The 16,371-nt window shown below is 42.2% G+C and overlaps 1 protein-coding gene and 1 pseudogene across 4 annotated transcripts in view; one reads left to right on the forward strand and one right to left on the reverse strand.

Moving 5' to 3' along the window:
• Nucleotides 1-16,371, reverse strand: part of LOC138570253 (zinc finger protein 850-like) — a 360,228-nt pseudogene that overhangs the window by 219,112 nt on the left and 124,745 nt on the right.
• LOC138570251 (zinc finger protein 268-like) overlaps nucleotides 1-16,371 on the forward strand; it is a 54,841-nt gene that overhangs the window by 17,071 nt on the left and 21,399 nt on the right. The window lies entirely within an intron of this gene.

A 16,371-nucleotide genomic window follows, 5' to 3' on the forward strand; every position in this document is an offset into this window, starting at 1 on the left:
TGGACTGTCTGGATCTCTGGATGTTGATTTTTGAATGTCGGTTTTTTGAATGTCCTGACTCTCCCTAAGCTTCCTCTTTTTATAAGCCGGATGACACCAGAGGACTTTTACTATGTGGGTAGAACTAAGCTAGACCTACCTGCTAAGATTGGATAGGTCAGTCTGTGGATGTCGCTACCTCCCTCTAAGCTGATTGTACTGAAGGAAGTGACTCAGGTTTAGTGTGTGTGTTTTTATGAGATGCTTTGTTATTCCATTTACTTTTGCCAAAATCAGTTATGAGACAAAACTCTTATATTTACAATTGTTAGCCTCCTGAAAATCAGATGGGCAGACCCCATATTTTACAAGGAATATGCCGTTCCAACTACCAAGTTTGTATGATGCTGTTTTGTCCTTCTGGCAATCTTTCACCATTTCTATGAAAAATATTTCCCCTAAAATTCTAAAAATGTATACACAGAAGCCTATTAATGCTGAGCATATTTTTATTTACCTTTCATAACTGTGTCATGTACGCTTTCTCCAGAATTGTCTTTTTACTGTCGTTCGCGCCCCCCACATGCTAGGATAACCCACATAGTCTTGTTTTAATGGTACCCAATTTACATTAAAACGGTCATAATTTCACATTGCTGCTTCTTCAGATCACTGAAATAAATGCTTTACTATAAAAAGTGTTTTAAATCAAATGGATGGTTACTACTGACTTCTGCAATTGTATTCGCTCTCCACTCTTGCTTCTCCACTCTTTTTGACTGCTTACTCTCTGTTCTCTCCTCATTTCCATTCTCCCTTTTCCTATCTCCTCCCCTTACCTTTTCTATGCACTTACTCTATCAGAATTGTCCCTGGACCTAATATGATAACAACCTCGTCTGTTTCCTCCACCCTCCCATTACTGTTTTTTTCCTCCCCACAACCCCTCTAGCACTATCTGAAATGTCGTCAGGCCTAGTATGATAGTCGCTTGTTTTGTTCCTCCCCTCCCTTTCTGCACCCCTCTCCCTCACCTTTCGTTTTTCTCCGGCTCTACCAGAAATGTCGTCAGGCCTAGTACGGTAGTCGCCTGTCTGTTTCCATTTCCTTCCCATTCTCCCCCCACCCTTCCTTATCTATGTCTTAGCTCTTGCACTATCTGAAATGTCGTCAGGCCGAGTATGATAGTTAATTTCGCATCCTTACTGTTCATGGCCTGTAAGAATGTGGTTGTATTTTCCCTTGTTCCCTCCCTTCCCTTGAAGCGCTTTGAAACACATTGTGTATAGGCGCTATATAAATAAACAATCATATCATATATCATATCATATCTGTCCCCAAAAATGGGCAGTCTTTCCGCCCCCCCAGCAAAGTGTCTTACCCTGGTCAGCCTACACAGAGGTTGCCATGGCTTCTGCTTTGAAGTCCTTAGTTTGAATGCAGAGGATTTTCACACTTCTCAGGGAAACACATGGGTTCGAATCCCCCTTTGTTTTTGGGAGCATCTCTGCCATGCAGTATGGGATAGCCTGTCATTATCACACTCAGGCCCATTGGAACAGAGCACAGGCATTTGCAGCCTCCGTTCACAAATAGGTGCGACATTTGGCTTTTGCCAAACTGGTCTAACTGGAATGCCTCCTTAGCCAGGCTGTTGAAGTTCTTTTTGTAAGTGAAAATAAAATATACAGAGTATAATATACCTACATCTTTGCAGCTTTTCTTCCTAAGAGGCACAGTTGTGTTTCTGGGCCTATTACAGTGTTTTCTTATTGAGCTTTCACATTGTCATTTCACTGCTTTGCAAGGCAGTGTAACACGGGTTCATTTTATTTTGAATGTTTACTTAACCAAGGCGGTTTTTCTCACATTTTCATTCTGAAGGCTTTCATGGCTCTAGTCAATTTCTACACACAGGGATATGCTCAAGAAAGGGCTTCTTTGAAACGGACATCAGGAAAAGAAGAGAGAGAGTTTCTTTTTGAAGTGCTGTGCAAGTTTTACGTTTGTTTCCAAAGTAAATGTTGAATGCGGCCAGAAAGGGATTTCTCTGCTCTTCACAGAATTTGCTTGCCACAACATGCCATTCAGTGAGGAATGCCCCCAATTGCTGATGTACCACCTGAATATGGATGAACATGCCTGTGTTTTACAGAAACCCAAGCTGGGTGATGTTCAACAATGAAGATAGCACCAGTGCAAAGTCCTTTTACACGCAGAACATTTTATTTTGCAGTTTTACATTTTTGAGGTGACAGCACAGAAGCGCTGAGCCATTCTGCCTTTGAATTCCTCTTGTTGGGTGCACATGAAGAAAGTAAATGCAGCCATTCTCGTGATGTCTGTGCTCCATCTCGCCCCATCTGTGCTCAGCCGATACAGCGCAGCCATCATTTTTGTAACTGCTCAAATGCAGTTCTGTGATGCAGGGGATTTCTGCTGGGCTAGTAAATGTACCCCACACCTAGCAGCACAAACAAGCTATAGACGAGAGACCAGCACACACAGCTCTCTCATTACTATCCACCAGAAGCATCCACAAACTGTATCACAGAGTACAACACAGACAGCTCCCTCAATGTTAACCAGTGGTAACACTCACAAGCTATATCACAGAATCCAACACTCGGCTCTCTTAATGTCATTCGGCAACACACACAGCTCTTTCATTTCTATTGGTGGCAGCACCCACAACTATATCGCAGAGCCAACACACACAGGGCTCTCAATGTTAGCCACTGGCAGCCCCCATAAGCGATATTACATATTCCAAATCAATTCTCTCTCAATGTTACTCGACTTCAGCACTCACAAGCTGTATCACAGAGCCCAACCCACACAGCTCTCTGATTGTTAACCGGCAGCAGAACCCACAAGCTATATCACAGAGCGCAACACCCACTTCTCTGTCAATGTTGACCAGTGGTAGCACCCACAAATTATATCACTTAGTGCAATACTCGGCTCTCCCAATGTCACTCAGCAGCATCACCTTCCAACTATATCACACTGTCCAACACACACAGCTCTCACATTTTACCCAGCAGCAGCACCCACAAGCTATATCACAGAGTCCAACACACAACAGTCTCTGTGTTCTCTGGCAGCACTCACAATCTATATTACAGAGTGCAACACAGACAGCTCCCTCAATGTCAACTGGCTTCAGCACCTGTAAGCTGTATAACAGAGCCCAACACACACAGGTCTCTGATTGTTAACCGGCAGTAGCACCCACAAGCTATATCACAGAGTCCAACACTCGGCTCTCTCAATATTAACCAGTGTGTACACCCACAAACTATATCACAGAGTCCAACACTCAGCTCTCTCATGGTGACCTGGCAGAACCCACAAGCTATATCCAAGTGTCCAGTAACCACAGCTCTAATTTCTTCCCAGCAGCAGCACCTGCAACCCAGCAACCCACACACAAGCGTCATCACATAGTCCAACAAACTGAAGGTGCTCACTCTGCTAGACATTTGTAAAAATCACTTCTGTGATTATAAACTCGTAAATAAAAACAATAAAAAAGAAGGTGCTCACTCCCGATATGCAATCAGAAACTTATAGTAAAGGACACGTCCCAGTAGGGAATGAGACCAGGAGATTGGTTGAGAGAGAAATAAAGGTTTTTATATAAGATTCAGCATCCAGAGAACTCTGCTGCCTCGAGAGTACTCTGGCAAACGATACAAAGCAATACATTTTTAACGGGTTACACTGTCATAGATGACATTTTCCATATAGTCCACAAGTTACATTTGGTTTGGTGAGGGATTAGGTCCCAGTATGGAACTGTATGGACAGGCTTCACGAGATGTCTGGCAGCTTGGCGGGCTGCTAGGCATCACGTGGGTCAGCTGGGCCGGTCCGTGCGAGGTGAAGGTCAGGAGAGGCGGCTGGTACTGTCTAACTAAACGATACCTCCGATATTAAGAGAGGCCTATAAATTGTACACACTTATTTACATTATCCCGCCTCAGATCATTGGCGAGGTGAAGGGTGTGGGGGTCTTGCCCTCCAGGTGACTTACTGGGGGATGAAATTTAACAGTTGTCGCGTCTGGCACTTCAGAGCGGGAGGGGACAGATTGATATGTGTTAGTTTAGGTCATGATATATGGCAACAGGAGATTAAGTTATACTGGGGGTAATCTGGGGTGGTCAGCAAGAAAGGGTCACACTTACGTTACATCAAAAGAAGACTAGAGGGCACAGGGTTGTACAGGCAGTAATTTTCCAAGGTGGGAGAATGACGACCCTCTGAGTTTCTTTAATTGTATAGTTTTGCTTCTAGGTGAACGTCGTTGCTTGATCTGAGTGGTCCTGCCGGAAGTTAGATGGTTATTTTATTTTGTACGAATTCTTCTCTTTGGCCGTGGTTGCTCTGTGCATTATGCACATTGTTTTGAACCTTATTTGTTGATGGGTAGCCAATGTAGCATTTTAGGCGCTGGGGTGATGTGATCCCTTTGTGGTAGTCTGAGCAGGAGTATGGCTGCAGTGGTTTTGATACATTGTCGTTTCTTTAGTAGGCGTTCCGGCATACCAAGGTATAGGCTGTTGGCATAGTCTATTCTGGAAATGATGAGGGAGATGATGGTGAGTGCTTTATGGGTGAAGGAAAGGAACAGAGGATTCTTTTTACTGTGTGAAGGAGGAACAAACATTTCTTAATTATTCCATTTAAGTTTTTACTGTTGTTGACCGCGTCAGTGCTGATCCTAGTTCTGTCAGCCATGGGATGTAGTGGTTGTCTTGCCCCATTTTTGGGTATAACCATTATTTCTGTTTTGCCTAGCTTGAGTTTGAGGCTAATTGTGAGATAGCATCATGCTCTCCTACATCCATCGCCCAAACCAGGATATCGTCTTGATAACAGCACACTCATTGTATATTGTAGAACAGTTTGTACATGACTCTCAGGAACACGCTAGATGCAGAAATTAAGCCAAACGACATCCCTTTTCACTGATACAATCCAAACAGTGTTATAAATGCTGTCAAATCCATGCATGATGTAACTCCACCTGATGATAAGCTGCCTTTAGGTCAAACGTTGAGAATATTTTTCCTCCTTCAATTTCCGCTAATAGATTGGCAATCTTTGGCAGGAAATCTATCCGCATCACACAGTTGTTCAATCCCCTTAGGTCAATAGTCTCCAACTAGCATTGGATTTGCGCACAGCCACTATTGGACTTATCCATTCTGCAGCCTCTGTTTCTTCAATAATCCCTTCGCCCATCTTCTGTTCCAATTCTTTTTCCACATCAGCACATAGAGCCAAGGGTATGGTGCGTGCTTTGGATCTCACTGGAATGGCTTCAATTTGATCAAATGCACGAATCCCTTCAAACATCCTGTTTTTTTTCCGAATACTTTGGGATACCGATCAGTAATGTCATTCCTCTTCTCTTCTATTGACTCCTTTTCCGTATGACCATCACTTGCGTTGGGTGATCAGGATCCAATCTCAGACCCCAGTCTGCCTGCGTGTCCACCCTTGGTGGTGACTCTCACCATTCCCTGGGCACATCTTTCCCCATACTTGAATTCTGCCCAGAATTCTCCCACAATGTTTATGGGTACCCCCTTTATAAGCATGTGCTTTCACAGTCGCTTCCTGGAGCTCACATAAATTAAACATCTCCTTCCAGGTTTCTAAATTCACCAACGTGTAGTCCGCTCTGGTGTCTAACAGCAACTCAACGGGAACATCATTTACGCTCATTTTGGCGGGTCCACTCTTCTCGGTCTTGCATCAGTGGCATTCACTACGCACGTTTCATCCTCATCGATGGTACCACCGTGTTACCAATAGCTTGCACCGTCTTGACTGTTTTGATGCCTCCTGGCTTGCTCCAATGTTTTCAACACCGAGCAATGTGCCCCTTTCTCCCACACTCCCTGCATACTATGTGGTGAGCAAAGCACTGTTCATCACTTGCAATATGGTCCGGGTTGCTGCACCTTTAACATCTTTTGCCAAATATCTTTCCTTCAAACCTTGGTTTTGCATCCATCCTTTTCTTTGGCATGTCTTCCCTTCATCCTTATTTACCTCAGTCTTCTTTGTTGCATTTTCTCCACTACATTTATACTTGGAGTTGTTCTTCCAGCTTCTACATCCAGTGCCCTAATCTACTTTTCCGTATGTTGAACTACTTTTGCAATCTCAATAGCAATTTCTAGAGTTATGTCTGTGCCGCATCCTCCTTCACGCCACAGAGCTTCTCTAACCTTTTGATCACTGCAGCTTATCATTAGTTGATCCCTGATATGTTCATCTCTGCGGTGGTCATATTTGCATTTCATCGCTAATCCTCCAAGTCACAAAGTCCTCAATCGTTTCATCAGCTTTTTGTTCTCGTATCGCAAAGTGTTATCTTGCCAAGAACAAGTTTTGTATTTTACAATAAAATGTTTGTCTAATTTTGCTATCCTTTGTTCAAAACTGGTTAAGCCTCCGCTTTGTGTGCTGAAAGCTCTGGTAATTTTTAAAACATTGTCTGGCCTTCCTCCCCTAAACAATAGTATAATAGAGTATTTCCTATCACTTGCAAAATTGCTACCATATACACCATGTATGTATCTCATGAATCCTTCCTTCCAGTCATCCCGCTTCATACTTGGTTCCACAGGGTGGGATAGAAAGAATATCGGCCCTGGGATGTACATTTTTATGTGTTTTATGGTGCTTCTTAAGTTTTGCCTTACTTGGCAATTTTGCTCCTATTCGTTTGCTTGCAGTGTCTCAATGCGGCCTGTTCCTAAGATGGCCGCCGCCGTAAGACAAGGGGCATTGCTGGGCAACCAGCTTTTATTTCACCACAGTTCATAAACCCTCCACGCTAGCAAGGGAAGCCCGTTTCTTCCTTAGCGCTGCAGCGAGGGACACGCTATGGATCCTGGTAACCCTCTCTCTGAGCACTTTGAGTCGGGCCATGCAGTGTGCTGGCCGCTGTGTACGCACACCAGTTGGCGTCTCCCTGCTACGCTCCTGCATGTACTGTGCACTTTCACATGACTCAAATGTGAAGGGGAGCACACTGCGCGATTCTCGCCCACCTTCCATGGATCGCATGGGACATCTCTGCCAATTTGCTTCTTTTCGCTCCCTGGGGTGCCTCTGGAGCGTCTCCTAGCAATTCAGTCCGGGGCTGCTGCACCATTCTCATTGCTAGTATAAACTTGGAGGCACAAGACGCATTGCAGCTGAGCTTATATTTATTAGGGTTGCAATAACATTTTCAAGTACATCATAAGCAGCAGCCACAACCCGCTCCTCTACCCAGTAACTGCCAGACTTTCATATATCAACCTAGTAACCTGGACTCCCAGGCTGGTCTCATTCTAGAACCGATCATTGTCAGCCGCATAGTCCATTACCATGTTACTTAACTATGAGAATGTATGCGTGTACGACACCAGAGTCCAACACGCAGAGATCTCTCAATGTTACCCTAACACACCCAAAAGCTGTATCACATGGTCCAACACACACAGCACTCTCAACGGTCCCGGGAAGCACCCATAATCTAGATCACGGAGTCCAACACATACACAGGTCTCTCATTGTTGCTTGGCAGCAGCATCCACAAGCTATATCGCAGAGGCCAACACACACAGTCTCAGAATATTAACCAGTGGCTGTACCCACAAACTATATCACAAAGTCCAGCACACACAGCTGTGTCAATGTTACCCGACAGCACCCACAAGATATATCATGGTGTCCAACACATACCGATCTCTCTTATTACCTGGCAGCAGAACCCACAATCTACATCACACAGTCCAATACACACAGCTTTATCGATGTCAACTCGCTTCAGCACCTGCAAACTATATAACATAGTCCAACATACGCAGCTCCCTCACTGTTGCATGTGATGAGTTTGAGATGTGCTCAAACGAACCACTGAAGCATGAAGGTCAAAGTGCATAGGGTTTGTATTTACTGGCTCATAACAAACTCCATGCATAATAATTTGGTTGACTACCTGGATGCTGGATGCCAAGAATGGCATGGTCTAGAGTGGACTCTGTCCAAAGGAGAGTGTGGCCAGAAACATTAGGCTGGACTGGCTTGTGTGTTTGCCTCTGTGCTATGAATAATTATAATCAAAAGTGACAATGTTTGTCTTATCCTCAACCGAAGCCAGACTACAGTAAGATAGGTTAAATATCCTAGTTGCTTTCAGACCGCTGTAGTGGTTCAAGATGGAGTTAGGAATAAGTAGTTGGGTGAAGTAAATGTTTGGAAGAACTGAAACTGTGTGTTTTCTCCTCCACAAGTACAACGCCTTTGATTAATGTTAAGCCCACTACTAATGGGTTCATCCTTCATCCCCGTCCCTCAGACGGATGAAAGAATTCTGATTGTCAATATCTATGACCCCCCAAATGGGAAAAGCTACACAGAAAATCCAACAGTTGATTGCATTCATTCTATTGAAATGGTACAATAAATATCCAGCAAGTAAAGTGCTAATTGCGGGCGATTTAAATGTACATGATTTACATCAAATTCCGATTGAGGAGATAGGCACAGCGGTAGCAGAAACCTGTCCAATGTACTCAGACAGCAGGTTGGACTGTCGGTGGCCACAATTTCATATGGCTCATGATTTAATGTGCCTCCCTTGCATGAATCCCGGACTTGCAAGCTTCAAATACACCTGGACAAATGGCGGTGCAAAATTGCGGTTGACTACGTGTTAGTAAACAGCAGAATGCTTGATAGTTTTTTAAATTTTATTTTATTTAAAATTTTGTTTTTGATGCATTATCTTTATATTGGTGCAGTTCTTATGCACTTCCGTAATTTACATCATTATATAAAAATGTCATAATTCCAATGTTAAAAGAACAAGTGAATACAATTACTGTCCGTGCATCATATGGAGACAATGAATAAAAGGTGTCTCTATTTCTAGCATGATACATACATTAATAAAAATTAAAATATAAATCCTATACAGCAAGGCAATATATAATTACATAATTCGCTAACATGATAAATTATAGCATATAAATTCAAAATGCAAAACAAGTGTATAGATGCATAAACTTTAGGTCACAGTATACACATCTAGAGCTGATTCAATAATTTTCACTAAGCAGCAGTCGAAAAAATGATGGAATTACAGGATCCCCACATGCAATGAGACCATATTAGTTCTCTTCCAACTTCTGAGTGTGTGAGAGTGAAGGACTTGAGATTTAACATTCTATCTGTTTCAAAAAAAGGACATGTAAGAAAGAGATGTTTTAAAGTTTCTAAAACATTAGTATTTTTACAGAATCTAAACAAATTGTCTTGAGCATTATTAGCAGTTGTAACCCAGTGTTTTGTTCTTACTTTTGTGTGTAATAGATCTAAGCGAAAGTGCAAATAATGCATCCGAGTTTCAGCACTTGGGCATAACAAAAGGTATTGTAAACGCGGAGATTGTTTGTGTCTAAAGGATGCGTATTATGAAAATGATGAGTAGAGTGAGATTTGATCACATGTAGCTGCCCAGTCATTCCAAAATAAGCGTTTGTGTGCAGTGGTTAATTTATACTCTAACTCGTGAGGGGAGGCATTTATTCCAGATAGGATACAGAATATACGCTTTTGAAAGTTTCTTATCGACCCCGGATGTAGGGTTTGTAACATGATGTAAAGGTCTTCATAAAGCGAATTTTCAATCAGAAAGTTCATTTTTGCAAAGATTTTGAGAATGGGCCAATTGTGACGCACTGCCAATGAGTTTAAGCCTAGTTCGTGACGGAGGATGGCATTTGGAAGATATGTAGGTAGTCCTAAAGTTGTTTTCCATAATTTAGCCTGAAGTTTGTTTAAGAAAGTAGATGGGTCTAAAAGACAGAGATCAAGACCATATAAAATGATTGCTTCCACTTTCTTTGAGTAAAATTCAAACAGTGGTACTAAAGAAAACATACAATGTTTTCGAAAAATGATTTTCATTTGGTTTTGTAAGGGAATCATTTTTTCGCTCAGTGCTTTATGCCAAAAAGTAGCAGAGGAGTTATTAGCAAGATTATATCCCAAATATGTAATTTTTGTAACAATTTGAAGATAGTTTAAATCGATATGCCAACTAAATTTCCGCACCTTTTTTTTGGAAAATAAAAATAGGATGTTAGATTTTGAGAAATTTATCATAAGGTTGTTTAATACACAGAAATGATTGAAGATTTCAAGTTTCTTCTGGAGGCCGGAATGCGTACTATGAAATAGAAGCACATCATCAGCATATGCTAACCAGGAAAGTTTGAGTTTGCCAAGCCGAACCGTGTTAATTTGTGAAGAATCCCAGAGATCTTCAATTTCCGATAGATAAAGATTAAATAGTACTGCCGCGAGGTTACAACCTTGTTTCACGTCGATTGCTGTCGGAATGGCTTCAGTCAGCAGCCCACTATTAGAAATACGGACTCTGAAAGAAGTATGGTAATGCAACAATGCGATAAGTGCAACTAATGATGTCAGAAAATTTAGTTTTAGCATCTTTTCCCAAAGTTTGCTGCGAATGACGCAGTCAAATGCGGATGAAAGATCCAGTGAGGCAATGAAAACAGGTCCGCTAAGGGAGCTATGTGCTCCCACTGTAAGATGTGCTAGAATGGTTGCATTTAGTTGGGTTCCCATATTTTTTTCTAAAGCCAGTCTGTGCTTTGTTTAATATGCATTTTTCCACAATGTGTTTTTCAACATCTTTCAAAAGAAGAAGAGCGAAAACTTTGGCTGCAACATCGATTAATACAATGGGCCTAAAGTTTAATGGATTATTTAGGGGCCCTTTCCTATGCAGAGGGATGATAGTAGAAGATGTCCAAGAGGCAGGAAGACTTTTTGAAACGAAAATAGATTGATAGATCGCCAAAAATAAAGTGGCCCAAAAAAGGGGGTCGTCCTTGATGACACACGGCGGTAGGCCATCAGGGCCTGCGCATTTTGAGATTTTTAATTTAGATATAGCACAGAGGACATCTTCTGTGGACCAAGGACAGATCGAAGGGATCTGTGAAGCTAAGGCCATAATATCAACCTCTTTAAAACTTTCGGGTAGGAGATATTTTTGTTTGAAAAAAGCAGCCCAAGAAATGCCATCCACAGCAGATTCAAAAGAGGGCTGAATGCTATTATTCGCTCCGCTAAGAATCTTCCATATATCACGGATATTGTGATTGCAAATTAACCTCACCAAGTTTTGATTCCCAGTTAATTGAAATGAAAAGCGTGCTGCCTTTATTTTATTTTTGTGGTTCCTTAAGAGACATTTTTTTGTAACCATATATCTGATGCCATCCATGGAGGCAATTTTTTTTTTCAGGATTCTTAATGCACTATTTCTTTCATGCTTTAGTTTGCCTAACGTATTTGCTAGAAGAAATTCAGCGCGACATGTATTTTGTTGTTTTATCGATGAATTAGCTATGGCAGTTAGATGCAGTTTTATCATCTGAAGATTCCAGGATAAGATAGTCTGTGAATTCCTAGCTTCATGTTTGGAGAAGGGCCACCAATCACGATTTACAAGAAAGGTTGTTTGGCGGCAGGTTGAGGTATTCCACCTAATTGATAGAAGCTGGCGATCGCTATGAACTAGAGTTAGTATTTGTGATCTAGCAAAAGACGCTAATTCAACAAACATGGTGCTTGACAATATAGCGTGGTCTCCATATGAGGGGAAATTCACGCTAATTGGAGAAATAAGTCCTGAAAGATGTTTTGAGACCACAATGTAGTCAATGGAGGAGCGGAGGTTACCCCGCTGCCAAGTAAAAAAGGATGCATGACAATGTGGTTGAGTCACAACGAGATCCCAACGTGACAAGAACTGAACCCATTTTTTACCATTTGCACAGGCAATCTTAAAATGTTTAGATGGTATGTTGTGCAAAGAAAAGGCTAAAGGTGCATATAGAAATGCATTGAAATCACCACAAATGATGACCATAATGTCAGGGTACATGCAAATAGCGTCCAACAACAAATCATTCAAGATGTAAAGAGCATTGTCTATGCAAGGAGAGCTAGGATTCCAGTATAAGGAAATTAGCATGACTCTTTTCTTTTCCGATAGATTGATGTCAACAATAAGGGCTAAATATAGTTGGTTAGAAATCATATGGATTATTGTAAATAGAAGATTATTGTTAAGTAAAAGAGTAATGCCGCCACTTGGACGACCACCTGAGGGAAGAGAAGCAGCATTGTGAACAGCAGTAAACCCATCAAATTGAAAATCATAACAATACATAGTTTCTTGTAAAAAGAAATGTGAAGGCAAGTCATCAAGACTCTGATTGTTGTACCATGTTAGCAAATTGTTAAAACCACAGCAGTTCCAGGATTGAATAAGGAATTGTTTACATTATGACTTCGAATTAGAACTGGAATTAGAGGACACAGCTTGACCAGATGATGATGCTGAGGGTAAAATCCCTAGCAGACCATTTAGGTCAGATGTAAGGAGAGCTAGGTTGGGGAGAATTTTTTCATTGTCCGAGGAAATAGATGAGGCGTTGTCAACTATAGAATTGATTTGAGGTAACAATGGGGGTTTAAATTCTAAGAACTGCATTGCCTTCTCCAATGATGGGAACGCTTGCACTTCGAGCCCCAGAAAAATTAAATCAGTTTTATGTTCCCAAATTACTTTCGCAATGATAGGTGACAAGGCTTTGATCAACATCCTATTGTTATTCAACAAAGGGAGCTTTATCCATTCAACATCTTGTGAAATTAAATTACGCAGGGCAGGAACTTTATAAAGAGTATTCATCAAAAATGAACGAATAATTGGCACTAGTCCATTTATTTGTGGGTGGCTGGACCATCCAATTAAGGTTTGCGTTTCTTCAGGAATGTCATTGAAAGAACAAAGCTCCCCATTGATTATACATGAGGTGGAAGGGGAATGAATGAGAGGCGGCTGTGCATCCGCGTTCTTTGGTTCAGCGTGAATGGGACAAGCCATCACTGCTACTGAAACTGGAGAGGGAGTAGATTCCAGAGAAGGAGAGGAGTTTAACCTCAACTCAGCCTTGGGAGGAATGGACATTTGTGAAGCTGTGAGTGGGGCTGATGCATGAGGAGCAGAATTCTGCAAGCGTGGAGTATTCGATACATGTATGGCTACAGATGGTACAGATTGATGAATCAATGCCTGCGCAATCCGAGGCTCTGGGGCAGACGATGTAGTACTTACTTTTGTGGAGTTACGTATATTGCAACTACTAGTTGTTATTTTGTTCTCTATTGAGGGAAAAAATGAGTTGAGATTTGCTTGAGACATAGAAATACAGGGAACAAGGCCTTCAGCACATGGAGATATTACTGGTTTCTTTTCATTATTGGTTATAGATTCAGCAATCAGTTTGAGAGAGGGAGCACAAGCAACTTTTTTTGCTCCTTTTTGCAATTTTTTGGATGATTTCAATTGAAGTGCGCATAAACTCTCTTCGTTTAATTGACTGACATTGAGCTGAAGGTCTTCGTTACCCAAAGAAGAAGAGTTAAGTGTGTCATCAGTGTTGACTTGATTCCCGTCTGAGTTATGTGCAGGAACAGTGGCCTTATTAGTAGTGACCATAGGGGCTTTATTTGCCTTGGATTTGTTTCTGGGTTTTAATGCTCCCTGATAGGATTTTTTCATTCTACGAGAGGCATGATACAAGTTTGGCGAAGTCTCAATGACTTCTGGCCTCTCCTTAACATCATCTTCATCTAGTAAATTAGTAAGAGCTGAGGGACTATTCGAAGAGGTTTCCAGGGGCGTGTTTAACTGCGCTGTGTTATCAGTTTGAAACAAGTCAACAGAGAATAACTGAGATTTATACAGCAATTGTTCAATTTGCCGAATTCTTTCATGTTGAAGTTGCGCCACTTCTAACAGGTCAATTGGGGAAGCAGCGGCGTCAGGCAATACAAGATTGCTTGGTAGGGTGACAGCATTCGCAAATGAGGTCAGCCTACCCTTTAGGAGATGGGTCATATCAGAAGTTTGAGTACTTTGGGAGGATTGGACTGGATTTGGGATTGTAGACTGTAGACTCTTCCTTACAAGCTCAGCACTCCGTTCTGCGCAGTTGTTATGAAAAGTGTGACAGGCTTCCTGAGCAAGCATAAATCCTTCAATTTTAGAGAGTTGCAGAGAGTTATTCATGATTGAATCTTTAATATCCTTTAGGTGTAAGTGTGTGAGTTTGTGACCTTTATCTAACAAGTTTAATATATGTGTGAGAACAGGGAAGGAATGTAATTCTTGTTCCAACAGATGGGAAGAGTTTTCTGCTTGGGGAATAGGCGACAATTGAGGATGCGATGCAAAAGAGTTAAGGCAGCTGTTTATCATAAGAGTCTAAATTTGGGGGATCATCTAAATGAATTTTCTTAATTCACTAATTGGTGAGCTGCCTAGGTTGCTTGGTGCAAAAAAGTCAGTAGTGAGTTTAGACAAAGTAGAGGGATGAGCGAATGTAGGGGAGGTAACCGGTGGAATGGGGTGAAAGTGGACCTGTTCATGCAAACCACGAGACGCTGCTGCTGGAGTGGAGGGGCCTAAGGAAAGGCTAATACGTCTTTCTAAAGCAGCAATAATCCCGGGTGCGAGCATCGAAGTATCAGAAATTGGGATGGAAGTTTTGTCTAAAGCCTTAGGGAAAATATCAAAGTTAGTGTCTAGATCATTGGCCGTTTTGAGTGAAAAAGGGACATCTGCTTTTATTTCTGATACAGAGACAGAAGGGAACGGTTCTGAGTGTGGATCAGTGGGATAATGGGGCATCACAAAGTCATCAGCATTTAATATGGAACTTTCTTGAAGGGGAATAGGGGAAGTGGAAGGCTGCCCTTCCTCTGATGGCTAAGATAGCTCCATTTTTGCTTTCAGAGGTTTGTAAGAGAGACGCTTTTTAGTAGAGTCTTTCAGTCTCTTCCCGTTCCTTAAAGTGAGGGAAGAAGTATCCATAGAGGAGAGCACACAAAATGACGTGAGACTATTATAATAAGTCCTCTCAACCTATGAAAATTAACATCATGTTTAAGCACAATTGTACCTTAGCCAGAATCATGAAGCAGTTGTTGGGAATTCCAAGGATGGCAATGCCCTGTGCGCACACCACTGCAAAGAGTCCAGCCAACACGCGCCGCGCACCGCGAACAGCAAACAGCCCTTTGCGGTGCTTCGCGGTGCGCAGCGCGGGTGCGCTAGGAGTCAGGGCTTATGAGGTGACGCAGTAGGCGTTGCCAAGTGCGTAGGCGACGTGAGGGCAGAGCACCTTTGAAAATGATGAAATAAGTATAAATTAGAGAGAGTTCTTACAAAAATGATGAAGACAATTCAATAGTTCACTTCATTTAGGCACGAGCACAGTGGCACGAGCAAAAGGCAGTCCACCAATCACCTGGATTCAAACAAAACGTGGGTCAGGCAGAATGGTGTTACCGCAAAGGACTTCCTCCAGGAAGAGCGGCAACCCGCCGGCAGAGAGCAAAGAGACCTATCCGAGAAATCCAGCATGGAATGAAGAGGCGGGTGAAACGAATTCCACAAAGGGAGTAGACCGCAGCACAGCAAACAGTCCTTTTGATAGTTGAATGCTTGATAGTTTCGACCCCTTGAACATTCAGCATAATGGGCTGAGTGACCATACCTCCCTCGACTGGGTATCCAGGTTGGGTAGCTCAAACACTGCATTGCGTATGATTACTCGAGTCGGGATGAACCTGGCGGGCAACCGCCCTAGTGTGGTCAGGTCAAATAATAACTAGTTTAATTGTTATTTATAAGAGCATCAAGACCAGTTGCTTTGTTGGTTAGGAGACCATGCTTGGGACATACATCAGTTTATGGTATGTATTGCCATTGTTTTAGGCCCAAAAAAAGCGACCTCATTTGCAAAGCACCTAACCAAGCTAAGGCACCCTTCGATCCCATTATCTCTCAAAAAAATACATCTTTCCGTATGGAGAGAGCAAAGGTCCGAGTGGCTCTTCTCGCCAGTGAGAGGAAGTTGAAACTTACAGCATTGACTACTTGGTACAATAACTGGTTGAGGGCTCACAGACATTTGTTGAATGATACAAATTGGCTCTGGCTCTTTAGAACTGTTAAGTGTAATGATAACCGTATTTTGGTCTAACCCTAGGGCCCATGTAGCTGGAACTTCCCCCTGTTGAACTGCATGCTGTTTCCGAATCTCAATGGGTGAAATATATCACTAAGCTTTATCACACTGACTCCGATCACAACCAGGAAATGGTACCTCCTCCCTTCACACAGACATTTTTTGATGAAAAATGTGATCCTGAAGAAATCATTATTAAAATCCGGAAACTTAAATCTTCGCGGGCCCCCGGGCCTGA

The sequence above is a fragment of the Ambystoma mexicanum genome, chromosome 2q (assembly GCF_040938575.1).
Source record: "Ambystoma mexicanum isolate Mex_15411 chromosome 2q, UKY_AmexF1_1, whole genome shotgun sequence".
Taxonomy (NCBI): domain Eukaryota; kingdom Metazoa; phylum Chordata; class Amphibia; order Caudata; family Ambystomatidae; genus Ambystoma; species Ambystoma mexicanum.